General features: G+C 44.2%; 1 protein-coding gene across 5 annotated transcripts in view; it reads left to right on the top strand.

The window, feature by feature from the left end:
• Window positions 1–811: 811 nt before the first annotated feature.
• The window catches only part of LPAR1 (lysophosphatidic acid receptor 1), a 135,748-nt gene continuing 119,004 nt past the window's right edge, over window positions 812–17,555 (top strand). For 2 of the 5 annotated variants that reach the window (XM_039240952.1, XM_039240943.1), the window contains exons 1-2: window positions 812–1,041; window positions 8,876–9,020. The gene's annotated coding sequence lies outside the window, so the exon portion shown is untranslated. The remainder of the gene's footprint in view (window positions 1,042–8,875; window positions 9,021–17,555) is intronic. The other 3 variants (XM_039240959.1, XM_039240967.1, XM_039240937.1) reach the window with 3 other exon arrangements.

Raw genomic sequence — 17,555 nt, 5'->3', positions numbered from 1 at the left:
TGTGGGGGAGTCCACCCAGGCCAGCAGGCTGGGGGGCGCTGAGGTGAGCGCGCGAGGGGTGAGCATCGGAGCCCGCGCCGCGGGTCTCCCGCCGGGGGTGGGTAGCACGGTGCTGCGGGCGGCGGCTGAGGTCGGGGTGGGAGGCTTCGGTGCCCCTCCGCCCCCGGCCCGCCTCGGGGCAGGGCAGGGCAGGGAGGGAGGGAGGAAGGAGCGCCGGGGGCGGGGGGCCGGGGGCGTCACCCCAGGTGAGGGAAACGAGCTAGGGGGAGCGAGGAGGAGGGAGTCGGGGGCGCGGGAGCTGCTGACTTGTGCTACGTGGAGCGAAAAGAAAGGAAAGAAAGGCGGAGGAAGGGAGGAGGCCGGCGTCCGCGCCGCAGCTTCGGCCCTCCCTCGGCGCCCCCTCCCCCGCCGCCCCGGCCAGCGCGCCAAAGCGCGAGCAGTCGGCCCGAGCCCGCGGCTGGCGCTCCCCGGGCTGCTACTCCCCCCCGTCCGCTTTGCAGCGCGGCCCGGATCTCGGGCGGCCTGGGCCGCGGCGCCTCGGAGCCCTCCCCGGCTTCCCCGCGGGGTGGGCGCAGGAGGCGGCCCCGTGCCGGGCGCGGGCGGCGGGGAGCTACCGCGCTGCGGGAAGCCAGCCCGGGGGCGGCGGCCGGCGCAGGTAAAGGGGCGGGCGCGGCGCGGGGGACGGCGCCCCCTGGGCGCCGAGCCAGCGGCCGCCGAGTCGCCCGAGCCGCCACACGGCGCGCTCGGCTCGCGCCGTCCCGGGGCGGCCGGGCTTTGTGGCTGTGCGTGCGAGTGTGCGAGCGAGTGTGAGTGCGCGCGCGCGCGCGCTCGCCGTGTCGGCTGTGGGTGGGCGTGCGCGCTTGCGGGCCGGCCTGCAGGAGGCGAGGCTCCCCCGGTCTCCCCGGCCAGTTGCCCGAGCCCCGGGAGGGAAGTTGCCGCAGCCGTCCGGGCCGCCGGCCCTTGCGTCCCCCGGCCAGGTCAGTGCGCCCCGGGGCCCGCGCTTTGTGCAGCGTCCGCGGCCCGGACCCGCCCAAGTGACACGTAGGTGGCCTCGGGTTACCTGGGTCTGGGTGGGAGCGCGAGGAGGCTTGCAGGGGAGGGGGGTCTCGCAGGGACCCCGAAGCCGGGTCCAGGTGGACGCGGACGCCGGGGCTCGCACGCCCCGCTGGCTTCTCACCGGCCACTTCGTAGTCTCTCCCGGGCTGCGGACTTTAAACTTAGTTTCTGTCCAGCCGCCTAACAAACACGCTTAGCAAGTAACTGGGATATTGAAGGCAAGGGAGGGACCTGGCTTTGAGTTGGTGGTTTTGAAACCGACAGGCTCGTTTGGTTTGCGTAGGACTAGCTTGTTATGAATGGATTTAAATTTTATTCTTTTTTTTTTTTTTTTTCCCTTCGCTGCCATTTGGCCTTTGATATGTAAGGGATGACGGCGCCCAGGACTTGTTGCTGCCTTCAGTCTGGGGCCTGAGATTGTTGCTCTCCGCTGCGACTTCTTCTTTTCTTTTCTTTGCTGAAATCTATGGAGTTTTCGTAAATGTGGATTTTTACTGAGTGCTCGCTTGTTAAAGTTTCACTATGAATGCGTTGTTTCTCACTGGAGAAGATGCATATTTGCAAACCTGAATATCGGAAACATGTAACTGCAGCTATTAGAGTAAAATCCTTTATTCCTTCAGGCTCTAACAGTCCGTGTTTTTCCACGTATTTCCATAAGTGTTGTTTGCCCAGCGTAAGCTTAACTGTGAAGCGAGCGGTCTGTGAGTCAAAGCCTGAGATTCTGGTTGAAGGGAGACTACATGAGCAAACCCAAGTTCTCCTAAGGAGCGAGTCCCTTGTCAAAAAGAAGAGTAAGCCCTGGGTGGCTCAGTCAGTTAAGCGTCTGACTTCGGCTCAGGTCATGATCTCACGATTCGTGGGTTCGAGCCCCACGTTGGGCTCTGTGCTGACAGCTTAGAGCCTGGAGCCTGCTTTAGATTCTGTGTCTCTCTTTCTCTCTGACCCTCCCCTGCTCTCTCTCTCAGAAATAAATAAAAAACATAAAAAAAAAAAGAAGAGTAAGCCCGAAGGGAAAAGGGCGTAGACTGGAGTTATGGCTATTTGGACCCAACTCAATTGCATTGACACACACACACTCTGCCATCTAGTTGTTTGTCCCCTTGGGTCTCTAAATCAGGGCAGGAGTGTGCAGATTTACCCCAAATGCAAAAAAGTGTGAATTAACATTGTAAGTATGTTAAGGCTGCGTTTTCTTGACACTAGTTAACTTGAGGATAAAGAAGCCAAGTAAGGAGGAAAAGAGGTCGTGCGTGGCTGAGAGTCAGGCGCGGAATGAAGAGCCTGGCGGGAGGAGTGGGTTGTCCCATTCTGAGCCCATTCGCAGCTGCGTCCCCTCGTGGTCCCACCTCAGCCAGTCAGGTCAGCTTGTCCTTCATCTCGGAGTCCTCATCTGGAAAATGGAAGGATATGATGATCGTTGCTGTTCTTTCCAGCCTCCCCAAGTAATTAGAAACTGGTGGTTGCTTATCCCGTGTTAGAACCATAGGAAAAGAGTAGAGGGAAGTAGAATCAGTTATTCCAGGAGGGAGGTGAGAGGGCAAGAAGACTAAAAGGTACAAAATCTCCTCCAAGTTGGAGGTGCTTGGAGAGGGAAGAGCCTTGACCTGGGGGTTGATTTTCCTTTGTTTTTTCTTTCCTTCTCCAAAAGGGCATCCACAATACTCTCCGCCCCCCTGTCAGCCTTCCATTATCCTTTTAAAGTGAGTGAACCTGCTTAGCCTTAAAACTGATGTGAAGGTCAGTGATGTCTGTAGTCCGGCCGGACCGACTGCCCATTTACATCATTGTTTCTAGATCAGCAGCAGCCCGGTGCTGTGACACTGTGACACCCGAGGATCTCAGTATCCCTGTGAATGAGGGGGGAAAATTCATAGAGGGGAACTTACGGGGTAGCCCTTTCAACAACTTGCATTTTGAAGCTCCTGGTTTTGCTTGAAGTTAATATTTACCAAATGGTAATTTCATTTTCTTTAACATTTTTTTTAATGTTTTATTTATTTTTGAGAGAGAGAGAGACAGCATGAGCAGGGGAGGGTCAGAGAGAGAGGGAGATACAGAATCTGAAGCAGGCCGTAGGCTCTGAGCTAGCTGTCAGCACAAAGCCCGATGCGGGGCTCGAACCCATGAACCATGAGATCATGACCTGAGCCGAAGTTGGACGCTTAACCGCCTCAGCCACCCAGGTGCCCCCATTTTTAAAAATTATACCATAGACTTTTCAAGGATTGAGTCTGTTCTGTTAGACTTATTGGAAAATTCAAAGAAAGTAAAACTCTCACTTGCTAAGTCTTTTTGATACATGATGGCATTCAGTCTGAAGTTAGTGATTTTTAGGGCCAAGAATCTTATTTCAAATGCTTAGTAAGGAAAGTTGCAATCTGGGCAGAATACACTGTATCATTTTCCCTGGGAAGCCCCAAGGGTTCAACAAATAGCAAGACTTGAAATTTGGTTTGAGGTCAAGATTTTAATGTCTGCTTAATGTGTGGCTTGTCTTCCTCTTCTTTAGTGTTTTTGGGACCCATATTCGTACACACTTGAGGAACATGATTTATTTTAAAAGTGAAGTGTGATGTAATAAAACTGGGAACATAAGCTGTTGGTTTAAAGTCTGAAAGTTCGCTCTGGCCTTGTTAACTGAGCATGATACTACTAGGTTTCTTATTTTTACATATCCTGTTACCCCGTCTCCCCCCCCCCCCCCCCCCCCCCCCCCCCCCCTTGAAATATCTCATGGAGAACTATTATGAATGTCTTAGGANCCCCCCCCCCCCCCCATCCCTATTGCATTATTATTGAAATATCTCATGGAGAACTATTATGAATGTCTTAGGAAGATGGGAAAAAAGGAGGAAATTTTAATTGAATAAGCAATGACTGAATTCCTTCTATAGTGGCAGACACAAAGGTGATGAAATGGAAAGAGCTAGAAAGAGCTGCAGTGCAGAGGAAAAACATGTAGCTAATTCCAACATGTAGTAGCTGGATTGTATGACTAGGTGGCATCCCTTTAGGATGCTAGAGAATGGAAGACTAACTTCTGACTCTGGGGAAGCCTTCACAGAAGGGCCTTGAAGGGTGAAAATGATACATCTCTTAAAAGATGAATGGTAGAGAGTGAAGATGTAGTTGGAGTCTGGGGTAATGAAGGTTGGAAAGGTACCAGGTGGTAAGTTGTTTGGGGGGGAGAACCTTGGATGTTATTTTAAGAATTGTGCCTCATGGGGATGGGAAGGGCTAAGTATTAAGCCCTCTAAATGCAGGAATCCAGTGAGTGACACCTATTGGAGCATTGTGAGGGGTGGGGTGTTTCAAAGGGATGAGCTTTTATTCCTTTCCATTTTCACAAAAAGTTTATTTATTTATTTTGAGAGAGACACAGACAGCACAAATGGGGGAAGGACAGAGAGACAGAGAGAGAGAGAGAGAGAGAGAGAGAGAGAGTGCGTGAGAGAGAATTCCAAGCAGGCTCCATGCTTGCCAGTGCAGAGCCTGATGTGGGGATTGAACCCATGAAACTGAGATCATGACCTGAGCTGAAATCAAGAGTTGGTCGCTTACTCGACTGAGCCATCCAGGCACCTCTATTTCTTTCCATTTTGTTGTAACTCATGGCTAGTGAATTTCAGGGTGCTGCTGCCAGTTTACCCAGATTATATAAAAATTATAGAGTAAACGATATACAGTTTCTTCCTCCATAGTCCTGCCAAACTGATAGTGTGTCTTTCGAGAAATTTAATTTAGGAAAAATTAATGATGCTGGGAGGCCCTTTGAGCATGTGACTTAAAATTGCTCTCCAGGCACCAAGCTGACCAAGAAAGCATTTTGTTTTGTTTAGGGAAGGGCCTGCTAGTTAATGCTAATTTAAACATGACTGTAATGGCAACCAACATTCTTGACCCTGTTTATGTTATACATAGTATTTAACGACAGTGGTTGAATATTTGTAGCACAGAAGAGAGAGTTATTCCTAGTTTCCAAATGGGCTAACGCTGTTGTAAAGGGTCAGAGGTGATGACACAGGAGGAAGGGGGGGAGAGAGCGGCACTCTGGGTACCACAGTGAAGCCTGACACAAGTCTTGAAAATTCTTTAAATATAATTCCAGTAGAAGTAGCTTAATGGTGTAGACGATACTTCTTTGAGAACCTCCTTGTCTGATCATCCGTTTTTGTCTCCCCATGACTCTCTAGAGCTAAGGTGTCTAGTTCATTACCTCTCTGGATAGGCAGAATCTCCATGGGATCCATTTGAGAGACAGGCATTCTGTGGATTTCTTCTCACACCACAGTAGCCTCGTTTGGCAGGTGGGGATGGGTGGCTTTTCAGCTGTGTGTCTAAGGTGGAGCTGGTTTGGGCAAGTCTTCTAATTGCCTTGAGTCTGGAGATGCTGGCCTGCCCAGGAGCCTTACTAAAAGGAGATTTTGTCAGCTGCTTTTTTACTGTCTTTGAATAGAATTTGAATGAATGATTCTCCACCTGTTTGTTTTACCTTTTGTAAGGCAGCTTGAGTTTGGCATGTTTAATTCATTCATTTGAAGGAGTCCAAGATTAGTATACTTCATTTCTTAGAAGAGTACTTTTTTTGTTTCTTTGGTTTTCAGGGAGGGAAGAGGGAAGGGGTGGTTGGTGACTGTGATTTTATTTAAATGCCCTGGGTTGCCCTCCTTTCCCCGGCCCCCCGGCAGGGTTAGTACGGTTTCAAAATCATGTTTCTGTTATTGCTGACTTTTGGGAATGGGGCAAGGAAAATTATCTTAATGCTTTGATGTTAGCTCCTGTTATCTGATCTGTGCGATGGAAACTTTAACCTTGAAGTTCACGTAAAATTCAAATTTCTTTCAGAAATGAAAGAGGACTGTTTTACTGTGTGCATGGATTCAGGTTGTAATTTATTTTATTTTTATCGTACTGTTTTTAAAAAGTGCTATAATGACAGGGCAGACTCTCAGCTTTAGTCCAGAGCTAAAAAAACCGTGTACAAGCCTGAATGAGGTGGATCAGGCTGTGTTTGTTGTATATATATGGAGATAAGGGAAAATAACTTCAAAACCAGCCTCTCTCTCTAAAAGAGAAAAAGTTTGACCAATAACACCTGGTCATGGATCTCTTTGGAGGGAAATTTCCATGATGGCCATGATGGGTGCCTGTGCTTTTGAAGGGTTAGGACTCACTATGCAGAGAGTGCTACTATGGACCATTTCTTTGTAGCAAGTTTGCCTTTATCCATTTTCTTAAATATCAAAACAATGGACTAAATTTCATATGATGTAAATATGTTATCCTCAATTTTCTTTAAAAAATTTTTTAATGTTTTTATTTATTTTTGAGAGAGAGAGAGAGACCTCCTGAGCAGGGGAGGGTCAGAGAGAGAGGGAGATACAGAATCTGAAACAGGCTCCAGGCTCTGAGCTAGCTGTCAGCACAGAGCCTGATGTGGGGCTCGAACCCACGAACTGGGAGATCACGACCTGAGCCACAGTCGGACGCTTAACTGACTAAGCCACCGAGGCGCCCCTCAGTTTTCTTTCTCCATGTTGAAGTGGTTCTCCTTGACCAATCCCTCCCTAATCTGCCTTTATTCTGAAATTCTGCCCTAATAGAAGGATATTCTTGGCTCTTTGGAAGGAGAAATGATTCAGGGGCAGAGGAGACCAGTTCTGTTCAACACTAGCAGCACTTAATTGCCTGCCTGTTATATAATAAGCACTGTGGTAGGTGCTCAGTGCTGGGAGCCGGGATAGGACTCCTACCCTCCAGGAGGTACAGACATGTTAACAGATTCAGTGTAAGAAGCAATTCAGTGTAGCAAGTGTGAGGAGTGAGATAAACCCATGGCACTATGGGAACACCAGACAGGGACACCCGATCGTCAGGGGTGTTTGTGGTGGTGGTCAGGGTCAGGGAAGGCTGCTGGAGCATTTGGATCTGGAAGGACCCTAGGAGATAAATCAAGAAACCCAAAAGAGGAAAAAAGGGATCAAGATAGAGGGAATCACAAAGCTTTGAATTTACAGATTTGCTGTTGTTGGGTAAGTCATGGTTTCTCTCTTTTTAGATCTATAAAATAGGAATAGGAACTGACATTATCTGCTTGCTAATTCTAGTTTTCATTTTACTTGTTCCTTAACTTAATTTTTTGTTTGTTCATTTATTTGCTCCATATTCAGTAGATTTTTGTTGCATACCTACCATATACTGGGAAATAGAAAATAAGACATGCATGATTCCTGTTCAGGGAGCTTGCGTTCGATTATGTCATTAAAATTTTTTTTTTAATGTTTGTTTATTTTTGAGAGAGAGAAAGAGCGAGAGAGCGAGTGCATGTGCAAGCTGGGGAGGGGCAGAGAGAGACACAGACTCCCAAGCAGGCTCTAGGCTCCAAGCTGTCAGCACAGACCCTGATGTGGGGCTCAAACTCTCCAACTGCGAGATCATGACCTGAGCCAAAGTCGGACACTCAGCCGACTAAGCCACCCAGACACCTCTCAATCATGTTATTTTAATGGAAGTTCTTTTGAAATGCTTCAAATATCGAGCATGTTTGTTGAATTATTCTTCCACTTGAGTCTCAGTGGCTTCAGGTAAGTTAGCTTTCCCTCATCAATGGGAGAAGAAAGAGGTAGAGCCTGGTATTTTTTTATAAACTTGAGATGTTTTGCCAAGATTTACCTGTTCCTGTCAAGTCTAGAGACAGATGGAGCTATGCCTTATCTATAACCTTGGCCTCTTTCCTTCTCATTTTGGATATTCTCGATTTTGACCCAACCTGTTTGAGTTTCTAGATTTAGTTTATGACTTCCTAGAATAATCCCAATCTTCATTCAGAAGTCAGACTTATTTTGAGGTCACGTGATCATGGTTCTTTGTTGTTAATGCATTTTACTTATTTAAATCAGCGAGGGAACAAACACAGTAGGAAGTGTTCTAACCAGAAGAAGGGTGCTGCCTTCATTTATAAAAAGAACTGGGTTTTGGAATGATGCGGATGGTATAGGTGTGTTTAAAGTAAATGCAGCAACGTCCCTCTGCTCCTTTAACCTTACCCATGTGATGTAGCTCCTTTGTCAACAATTTGTTACAGAGCCTTCCATGAGAGTTGCTTGTACAAAGCTCCCAATATGTTTGTGTATGTATGTATCTTTGTGTGTGCAGGTATGTTTGTATATACCCAAATAGCTGTTTGTACGTGTGTATGTGCGCACACACTCGCTCCTGCCTCTGTTCCTCCGAGAGAGTCTCAGTGAGGCTCAGAAGTTTGAAGTCCCCAAAGCACGTGTGGCTCTTCTTGACTCTAAACATGGTATTATTACTCAGGGAAGTTTCTGTCAGAGAGAGATGAATGTCTGGCTGTTATGAACAGGGAACAAGAAAACGATTTCCAGCTGCGTGACAAGCAAGACAAGAACTATCCTTGCAGAGAATGTTATTCTCACAAGGACTCATCTGGGTCTTGGGGGTTGGGGGGGAGGGGCATTGTGGAGCACGTGTTCGGCATCTGAGGGCCTTTTGTTAGGTGGAAAACAGGGCGTCTGTGGTAGGCCCGTGGTCTACACTGAAACAGAGAGGATAGGTGGAGTCGCTCCTGACAGGCAGGTTTCATCACTCGAGTATGCAGCGAGTGCCCCCTTCCAAGTTGGTGATCAGATGGTGACGCTCTTGCTCAGGGAGCATCGCAGCTGAAACAGAATCGCCTTTTGTGAAGGGGCTGCTTGGCCCTCTTGGGCTGTGATTTGTTGGAAGAGGGGTTATTGTCCTGTTAAGAAAATGAGGCATTCATTGTGCGCTCCTCTGTATTTATTGTTCTTCCACACAGAACTGCTTGCTGTCCTTGGAGGAGACACAGAGACCTAAAGGTTCAGAGGCTAGGGCGGGATGACCGGCTTGCAAATCCAGCAGAATCTGTTCTCTGGTCACTTTATCTGAGACCCCGTCAATTCAGTTGCATGCACCTTCTGTGGGTAAGTCCCCACGCTCAGCTGAGGGCACTAGAACACACACGTGAGTGTGTGTACATACACACAGACACACACTCCCACACCCACCCACCCAAGAAAGTATGGTCCCTGATCTTAAGTAGCTCATCAACATAGCCCTGGAAACTAATCCCTAAGATCAGGTAGACAGGGATAAATATTTTAAGCTGTGATTTAAACAAAGTGCATCTGTGTATCTGAGGATGGAGACAGCGTCCAGGATGGCTTGAAGCGGAGGAGGGGGTCGCAGCAGGATCCTGGCCTCGATGAGACGCTCGTTCCACAGGGAAGAGCAGAAGCCCCGGGCACTGTGTGTGAGTGACAGGTTAGGGTTTGTGGCAGAGAGGTGGTATGCTTTCGGACAACCTTGCAGTGCCAACAGAAGGGTGTAAAGCCATTGGGGACCATTAAAAAAAAGAACAAAAGGGCATGTTGATGCCATTCGCAGATGGAGCATGACAGTATGAGGATTCTTCCAGCGAGGCATGTTGGTTTTAGGCAGAGATTTTCAGCGAGTAGTTGGACATTTGAGTTGGGAGCTTAGCTGAGAAGTCAGAGCTTCGCAGTATTGGGGGGTGATTGTTACATGTCAGAGTCAGTAGTAACCAGTGAAATTTATGGGATAAGCTGAAGAGAATTTCTAGAGTGAGAAGAGTAATATATGCTTGGTGTTTTTTTTTTTTTTTTAAATGTTTTATTTATTTCTAGGAGAGAGAGAGAGGGAGACAGCATGAGCAGGGGAGGGTCAGAGAGAGAGGGAGTCACAGACTGAAACAGGCTCCAGGGTCTGAGCTGGCAGTCAGCACAGAGCCCGACGCGGGGCTCGAACCCACGAACCACGAGATCATGACCTAAGCGAAAGTCGGACGCTTAACCGACTAAGCCACCCAGGCGCCCCTCTTGGTGTTTTTTTTTAAAGATATAACCCCCTCCCCCATCCTTTATTGCGGCATAATTGACAAACGGAATGGTAAGATATTTAAAGTATATAGTGTGATTTGATACATGTATACCTTGGAAGGGGTCCTCCTCCCATCAATATATTTGATGTTTTAACAAGGACAAGATGTATTTTGATTCATTAGGCTATTTTTCTTTCTAGTAGGTGATTGAAGTAGACTTCTCGGTTATCAAACATTCATTGAACACTCACCATGGCTTCTCTTGATGGGGTGATACAAAGAGGATGGAGCTCCAGCTTGATGTTCCTCCGGGTGCATAAAAACTCCTGAAACCATCAATTCCAGAAAGGAAAAGACAGTTCTGAAACTAATTAGAAGACGGGCGGTGGTTTGGGGGCTGAGAGGAATTGCAAAATATAATTTTAATTTACTGTGGGAATAGCAGCAGTGAAAGTCCTGTTACTGTCTTTGCTGCAGTAAAAGATCAGCTGAGAAACTCAGGAAAATTCTGAGAACCCCAGTAGCTTAAAGACCAGAAGGATAAACTCCCAACAGGTTCGTCCTGGGGATTTATAAAATCTGGTCAAGTAAATGTAAGCTTCTGTTGCCTAATTAAGGTGAAAGTAGGATACGCGTAACTCTGCTGTTTTCTTGGTTTAAAAAGGCAAACAAACAAACAAACTTTTCCAATTAACGTATTTCCATTTTATATAATTATGTTCACATGGCTTCTTGCACGTGAGCGAGAACAAAGATAAATTTGTTCTTAGTTGTTTCCTTTCTAGGCCATTATGATTCTCTAAAACTATACTTGTTTCCATTTGATAGTAAAAACAGTGCATGCTCATTTTAGAATTTGGACAGTAGAGGAAACTCATCCATAGGTCTACAGCTCAGGAATAACTTTTTCATCTCAGGGTGCCTGGGTGGCTCGGTCAGCTGAGTGTCCAGCTCTTGATTTTTCTCAGGTCTCGCTCCTGTGAGATCAAGCCCTGTGTGGGGGTTCTGTACTGAGCGTAGAACCTACTTGAGATTCTCTCTCTCTCTCTGCCCCTCCTGTGCCTGTGAGTGCTCTCTCTCTCTCTCTCTCAAAAAATAAAGTAAAAAAATAACAAATAAATTTACAAAAATAAAAATCTTAAAAAAAGAGAATAACTTATTCCATTTTGGGAAAGTTTCTTGCAGTTTTTCAAATATTTGATCTTATCAAATATTCAGTAGCATTTTCTGCCATGTATCATAAGTTTACCTGCCATTAACATCTTTCATTTTTATTTTCCAGTGACTCCGTGGTATTCACAATGTTTAATATGTATTGTGTTTAATTATCTCTATCTCTGCTTGCTTCTTGTCTCTCTTTCAAGGGTGTGCACTTCTTTACCATCTTTAGGTGCTGATGCTCCCGGAGCTCTAGGTTTTCTCTAAATAGTCTCCGTGGTTGAGCTGATCTACCCAGTGGACTGTGGTTTCAGGCCTTTGCCATGGACAGTCTCTTCTGCCTGGAGTGCTCTGGTCCTCATATCCGTATGCTGTGCTCTCTCCATTCTCTGGTCTCAGCTCAATGTCATCTTCTTAGCGTGGCCTTCCCTAGTTGCTACATTTCAAATAGTATGACCTTTCCTATTTATTGGGCTTGCCTGATATTTTCTTCTCCACTGTATTTTCTTTTGACTTTTTAAATGAGGCAAATTTATATAATTTCCATTATAGTTACTGCCATGTTCCCAGTGTGTAGTGCAATGCCTTGCATGCAGTAAAACTCCGACTTTCTGAATAAAAATTTTTTGAACTGACATTTTTTGAATTAACTATTAATATATTTACCATCTATTGAGCATGTTATCATACATAAAATATGGTCTTGACTACCTGAGATGTACCGTACAGAAGGAGGTGGCCATGAATAAGTAACTCCAAGCATGATGGGAATTTCCGAGAAAAGCAGGGTATCCTGGAAGAGTGTAACAGGGAGACTAGTTTTGGGAGAGTGGGAAGAGTTTCTGCAAGAAAGTGGTATCTATATTGAGGCTGGAAAGATAGTTGAATTAGTTTAGTAAAACTGGGAGCTGAGGATAGAAGAGGAAAGAGATGTTGACAAAGAAAAAGAAGGGCTAATTTATTGGAAGAAAATCAGGAAAATAGGCAAAAATTTGAGCCTCACTTCTTGAATTGGATTTAGGTCGCTTGTCTTAAATGATGGAATTGCATAAGGGTAGAGACTGATTAACTTTGGCATTTTTGATATGTAGTACTTCATTGTCAGTACTTTTGAAATATCAACAGTATTTGTATAAAGTTTGTCGGTCATTGAGGGAAGAGGAATTTTCAACCTAAAAGTAGCAGTGTTTTTAATGGAACCAGCTTCAATTCTGTTTTTTTCTTTTTTTTTTTTGCTAATAAAAATTGCTGTAGAAATGTAAAACAATACAGGAAAGTAAACATTCTTTACTTGACTTCATGGGAACACTACTGGTGGTTCACTATGACTTGGCCGATTATTGCTTTATTGAATACATGTAAACTTTTGCATAAACTTTGGTTTATTTAACATGGTAACTAAGTGGGGTTTGTATAGTTTCTCTTTCTGGTTGAGAGTTTCTGTGTCATGACGCTTGAAAAGAGCAGGGTTTTCTCCGGGTGACATATACAGATATGTTATTAATTCAACCACTGTAATATAATTCACATTCTCTGTGCCCTGATTCTGTACTTGAGCTGTCATAGACTGATAATTGTCCTTTAGTCTCTATTTACAAATGGGCTTTTGTTAATTTCTTGATAGCATTTTCTGTGTGTTAGCATAATATTAAATGAAGGTTCCTGCAGGGCCTTTATTATGTGCTTATTAATGGAAAATAACCCTCTGTGCATTTGGAACTACATCCTCCTCTCTTCCTGTAACTAATGTTGCCAGTCCTCTTTTCTTTTTGTCTTTGAGAAGACTTCATTTACCCTTTTGATTTTAAATGTTTGGTGTCATTTTATGCAATGTATTTTTGCCTATAAACAACATTTAATTGGATTCTGTTTTAACATACATTTTATAGGAAACTTACTGCTTTTACATTTATTATTAGAGCTAACCTGCTTGAAGTTAATTCTTATACTCTGTTTTTTCTTTGTTACAAAAGGTACTGTAGCCTTGAGTAAAAAGTACTGGCTTGCCTTTTCCCACCAATATTTAGCCACATGGGCTCACATAAATTACATCATGTCTGTAAGCCTATGGACTTCTATTTGTAAAGAAACAACACACACACACACACACACACACACACACACACACACAAATCCTGAATTAATGGTTTAAAAATGGTTGTCACACTGAATGTGTCAACTGCCATTATTTTCATTGTTGATAGCTTCAGTCATATGAAATTCTTGGTAGTTGACTGCTGTTGACCTATTAAAATGGCAATTTGTATGGTTCAATCTATTATTATCCTTCCTGCCTTCATTTTCTTTTTCTCTATATTGTTTCAGTACGTCCATAGTATTTTGAAATGGTTTTCAGTTTTACTAGTGATTGCCTCTGTTTTTCCAAATAACATTCCTAAACCTGGGTTTCTCTGGTTCTCAAAGTCAGAGAACTAAATAACTTTTGATCCCACTTCTCTGTGCAGCAAAGAATTTCGTATGCCTTAATTTTTCCTACCTTCTTTCCCCTTCCCGATTTCTGCATAAATTTATATATCTTTTACCTCCTAAATTGTAAGTATGGACTTCAAATTTTTGTCTTCTATTTTGTAATAAAATTTGCTGCTGTATTTTGTATGTGTTTGTTTTGACCCTCGTTAGCTCTTGGGGACGTGTAGGCCTCTTGCTTTAGCTGGACTGGAAGGTGTCTCCTACGTAGTGGGGGGGATGTCCTCATGTTTATCTGGCCATTGCATTCCCGAGTTCGACTTAGGATGTTTCCTACATTCACCAGAGCATCTGTCTTGTTGAAGTAGGATGCAGTGTGCATCTTTCAGATTTATGTGGTCCAAGAATGTGCTTCTTATCTGTCTTTCAAAGAGTTTGGTGGATATAATGACTTGATTTTGGCACCTCTCCCCTCTCTCTAGTCCTGTTGTTGACATTTGCCATTTTGTGCACCTTCTTGAGCATTTTAATGGGAAATTGGGAGGAGTTGTATTAATCTGGTTTAGTGGCTTTCAATCTTCTTTTTGTTTTGTCCGTGACCCAAGGTTTGCAATGCTCATATACATGAATAAAACAAGTTTCTTGCAGTTTAACTACAGACAGCGAACTATAATACTTTTTGTTCCTATAATTTCTGTTGTAGTCTGTTCATTTTCATTAAAAAGTGCCAGTCATAACTCAGAAATTTTGCAAACACTGATCTGGTCTGTTGCTGTTCTATGGGGAATTAGGGTCATTCATAATTTAAGATGTCTTTATTATATGCAATACTAGCTCCTGGGCTAGTAGCTGGGATAGAGTGGTGCATAAAGCAGTCATTATCACTGGAGGCATGAAGCATGGGGTCTACTGGGAAGGAGGATATTGACTAAAGGGTCACCTGGATTGGTCACGTAACATTTTGTATATGAATATTAGAAGGGAAAAAGAACAGGGAGTTTCAAAAGTATTTAAATGGGGAACCTTAACTGACTTTGGGGTGATTCAGGATTCCCCTAGGGAAGTGACACTTGATGAGATCTGCAGAATGAGAAGGGGTTAACTCTGCAAGGCTGAGGAGGGATGTGTGCACATGACACTGTGGAGTCATAGAAGAAATGAGTAATCGAAGCAAAATAGAGTACTAGAAATGAATGACAGATGGAAAGCAGGCCTTTGGTTGGGTGAGTTGGCAATATTTTGTGATACTTAGTGGGACTTCCCACTTGTGATTCCCCCTCATCCCCCGCCACTTGAAATTCAAGTGGGAATAGAAAGGATATTTTAGGGGGATAGGTGTAGATCTATGTTGAAACAGTTTTTGTATTATAGCAGTTTTGTGTATTGCTAAACAAGAATAGTATTTATTGAAGGCTTGTTCTGCATTAGGAACTATACAGAGCTCTGCATGGATACGTAAGTGTAGTTTTGGTTGGATTAAAAAATACTTTTATTATATAGTGTTGTTACTAATTCGGTAACTACGCATAATTTGTAAGAATGTGAAACACTGAAGTTAAATTTTGGTAAGTGAAGATTGGGTAAGTGTTTCATGGCTTCTCAGTAATTTTTTTCAATAATAGGGATTATTGCTGTTAGGATTTTATTTTATTTATTTATTTATTTACTCACTTTGCTATAGTAGTATTTTAGGGTTCTCTCCTCACCTTTTTTTAAAGCTATGTAAGAGTTTAAAAAAATCAAATGGAAATCCATAAAGTTTGAAACTAAATGAGACAGATGGGAGATCAGGATGCAAGAGCCCCTTCTTGCTACCGCAAGTGCCCCTTCTTGCTACTGCTGTCCATGGGGCCTTTGATGGTACCCCCACTTTCCAGGTCATCAGGTCCCTGTCTTAAAATAGATAACTTGGGGGCACCTGGGTGGCTCAGTTAAGTGTCCCACTTTGGCTCAGGTCATGATGTCACGGTTTGTGGATTCAGGTCCTGTGTTGAGCTCTGTGCTGACAGCTCAGAGCCTGGAGCCTGCTTCTGATTCTGTGTCTCCCTCTTTCTCTGCCCCTCTCCTGCTCGCTCTCTTTCTGTCTCTCTCAAAAATAAATAAACATTAAAAAACTTTTAAGAAAAATGAAAACAATAGGGGACACCTGGGCGGCTCAGTTAAGCATCTGACTTCGGCTTAGGTCATGATCTCACGGTTCGTGTCAGCTGTGCTGACAGCTCCGAGCCTGGAGCCTGCTTCGGATTCTGTGTCTCCCTGTCTCTCTGCCCCTTCCCCAGTCATGCTCTGTCTCTCTCTGTCTCAATAATACATAACATTAAAAACATAAAAATAATACAGAGAACAAATTGACGGTTGTCAGAGGGAAGGGGGTGGATGGATGGGCACAATGGGTGAAGTGGAGTGGGAGATACAGGCTTCCCTTATGGAATGAGTAAGTCACAGGGATGAAAGTCACAGCCTAGGAAATACAGTCAGTGATACTGTAATGCATTGTATAGTGACAGATAGTATCCACCCTTGTGAGCATATCCTATAACCTACAGAGAAATTGAATCCCTGTGTTGTACACGGTGAAACTAATGTAACATTGTCCACTGTCTGTTGGAATCTATCGCACTAATCATTCTCTTATTAACTGACTCTGGACTTCTTATTTGCCACTTTGCTCTGGCTGCTTAATATTCAAAGAATTGATGACCCCTTGCCATTGAGCTAATTTAGTGTGACAGGCTCCAGCTAAGTGTGGGAGAACTCCAGGTATTTACATCCTTACGTGTATTGTAAGGCAGGGCTCATTTTGCGACCCAGCTGAAGCTTCTCCCGGGAACATGAACATGGAGGGGTAGGCAAAGATTAGGACCGTACTGAGCAGATCCTTAGGGCTTTAACATCCTGGTTTGCAGTTTGCCCACACTTGAAATTCTATTTCTTTTTTTAACCTTTGAGAGCCCATGAAGATGAAAAATTATTATCTTTGGTTTATGTGCTGAGTGTTCGCTTTGGGGGAAATGTGCACTATCTCAGTTATATATAATCCACATTTTCTAAAACCCATTGGACAGTGAGTGATGTTATTTCAGGGAGATTTAAAGGGCTAAGGAATCACATGGAGGACTAATTTAGTTTTAATGACTATTCCAGGTTTGAGGAATATTTGGTAAAGATTGAGCTTTATGTGAAACAGATGAAACGTACGTGACAACTCTGTTTTCCTTATACAAGTATTAAGTCAGTTGATTAAAGTGCATTTTTTGTAATTTCAAAATAATTTGAAGTCCTTCTGTTTCGCTTAGTAGTGCTTTATATCACTTGTTCTTATTTTCGAGTAAAATATATTTGAGGAAAAACAGAGAAGATGTATGCTTTTTCTGCTTGAGCTTTCCCTAATTCCCCATTCATGATAAATATTTATTCAAGAAGTCCAGGTAGCTGTGGCTATTTTACTTGTTCTGGTGCTGATTCATCAGCTCCTTTTCCTTTATTTGCTGTTGAATATTTTCTCCTTAAGCTGATACCGTATGGAAGCCTGGGCAGGACCTCAGGGCTCCTGATCTGGGACAAGGCAGGAGTAGGGTGTGCAGTTGGTGTTTGAGATCCGGATTGAGCTGAAGTCCAGGCAGGTTATAGGCACAGGTATTGCTCAGAGCTAGTACTAGAAATAGACTGGATCAGAAGGGTTTGGAGTTAGGGAGTTAGGTTAAGTTCAACACAGTCAAAGCCAGGAAGAGGCACACAGTGTTCCCATGCACCCTGGTGTTCTAAGGAGAGGCATTCTGGATGGTTCTGAGAGAAGAGTTGGGTAGACAGAAATCTAAAGCTCCCTGGAGGAATTTTGTCTTCGGAATTGGGAGCATCGTTTGAGCATCTCTGCTTGTTCAAGGGAATGTGAACCCTCATGTAAGGCTTTGTCACCGTGACCTTGGGAAATGCAGTCTTGGCAACTCTTCAAGCGTTTGGCCAGCTCAGAGTGGAGGACCACAAATCACAAATTCTTATCTGATTCAGGAATTAGAGATCTTGTTGAATACCT

Source organism: Hyaena hyaena, unplaced genomic scaffold (genome assembly GCF_003009895.1).
Source record: "Hyaena hyaena isolate Hyena2069 unplaced genomic scaffold, ASM300989v1 scaffold_6, whole genome shotgun sequence".
NCBI lineage: Eukaryota > Metazoa > Chordata > Mammalia > Carnivora > Hyaenidae > Hyaena > Hyaena hyaena.
The sequence above is the reverse complement of the archived record's forward strand: the minus strand, read 5'-3'. Positions and strand labels throughout refer to the sequence as shown.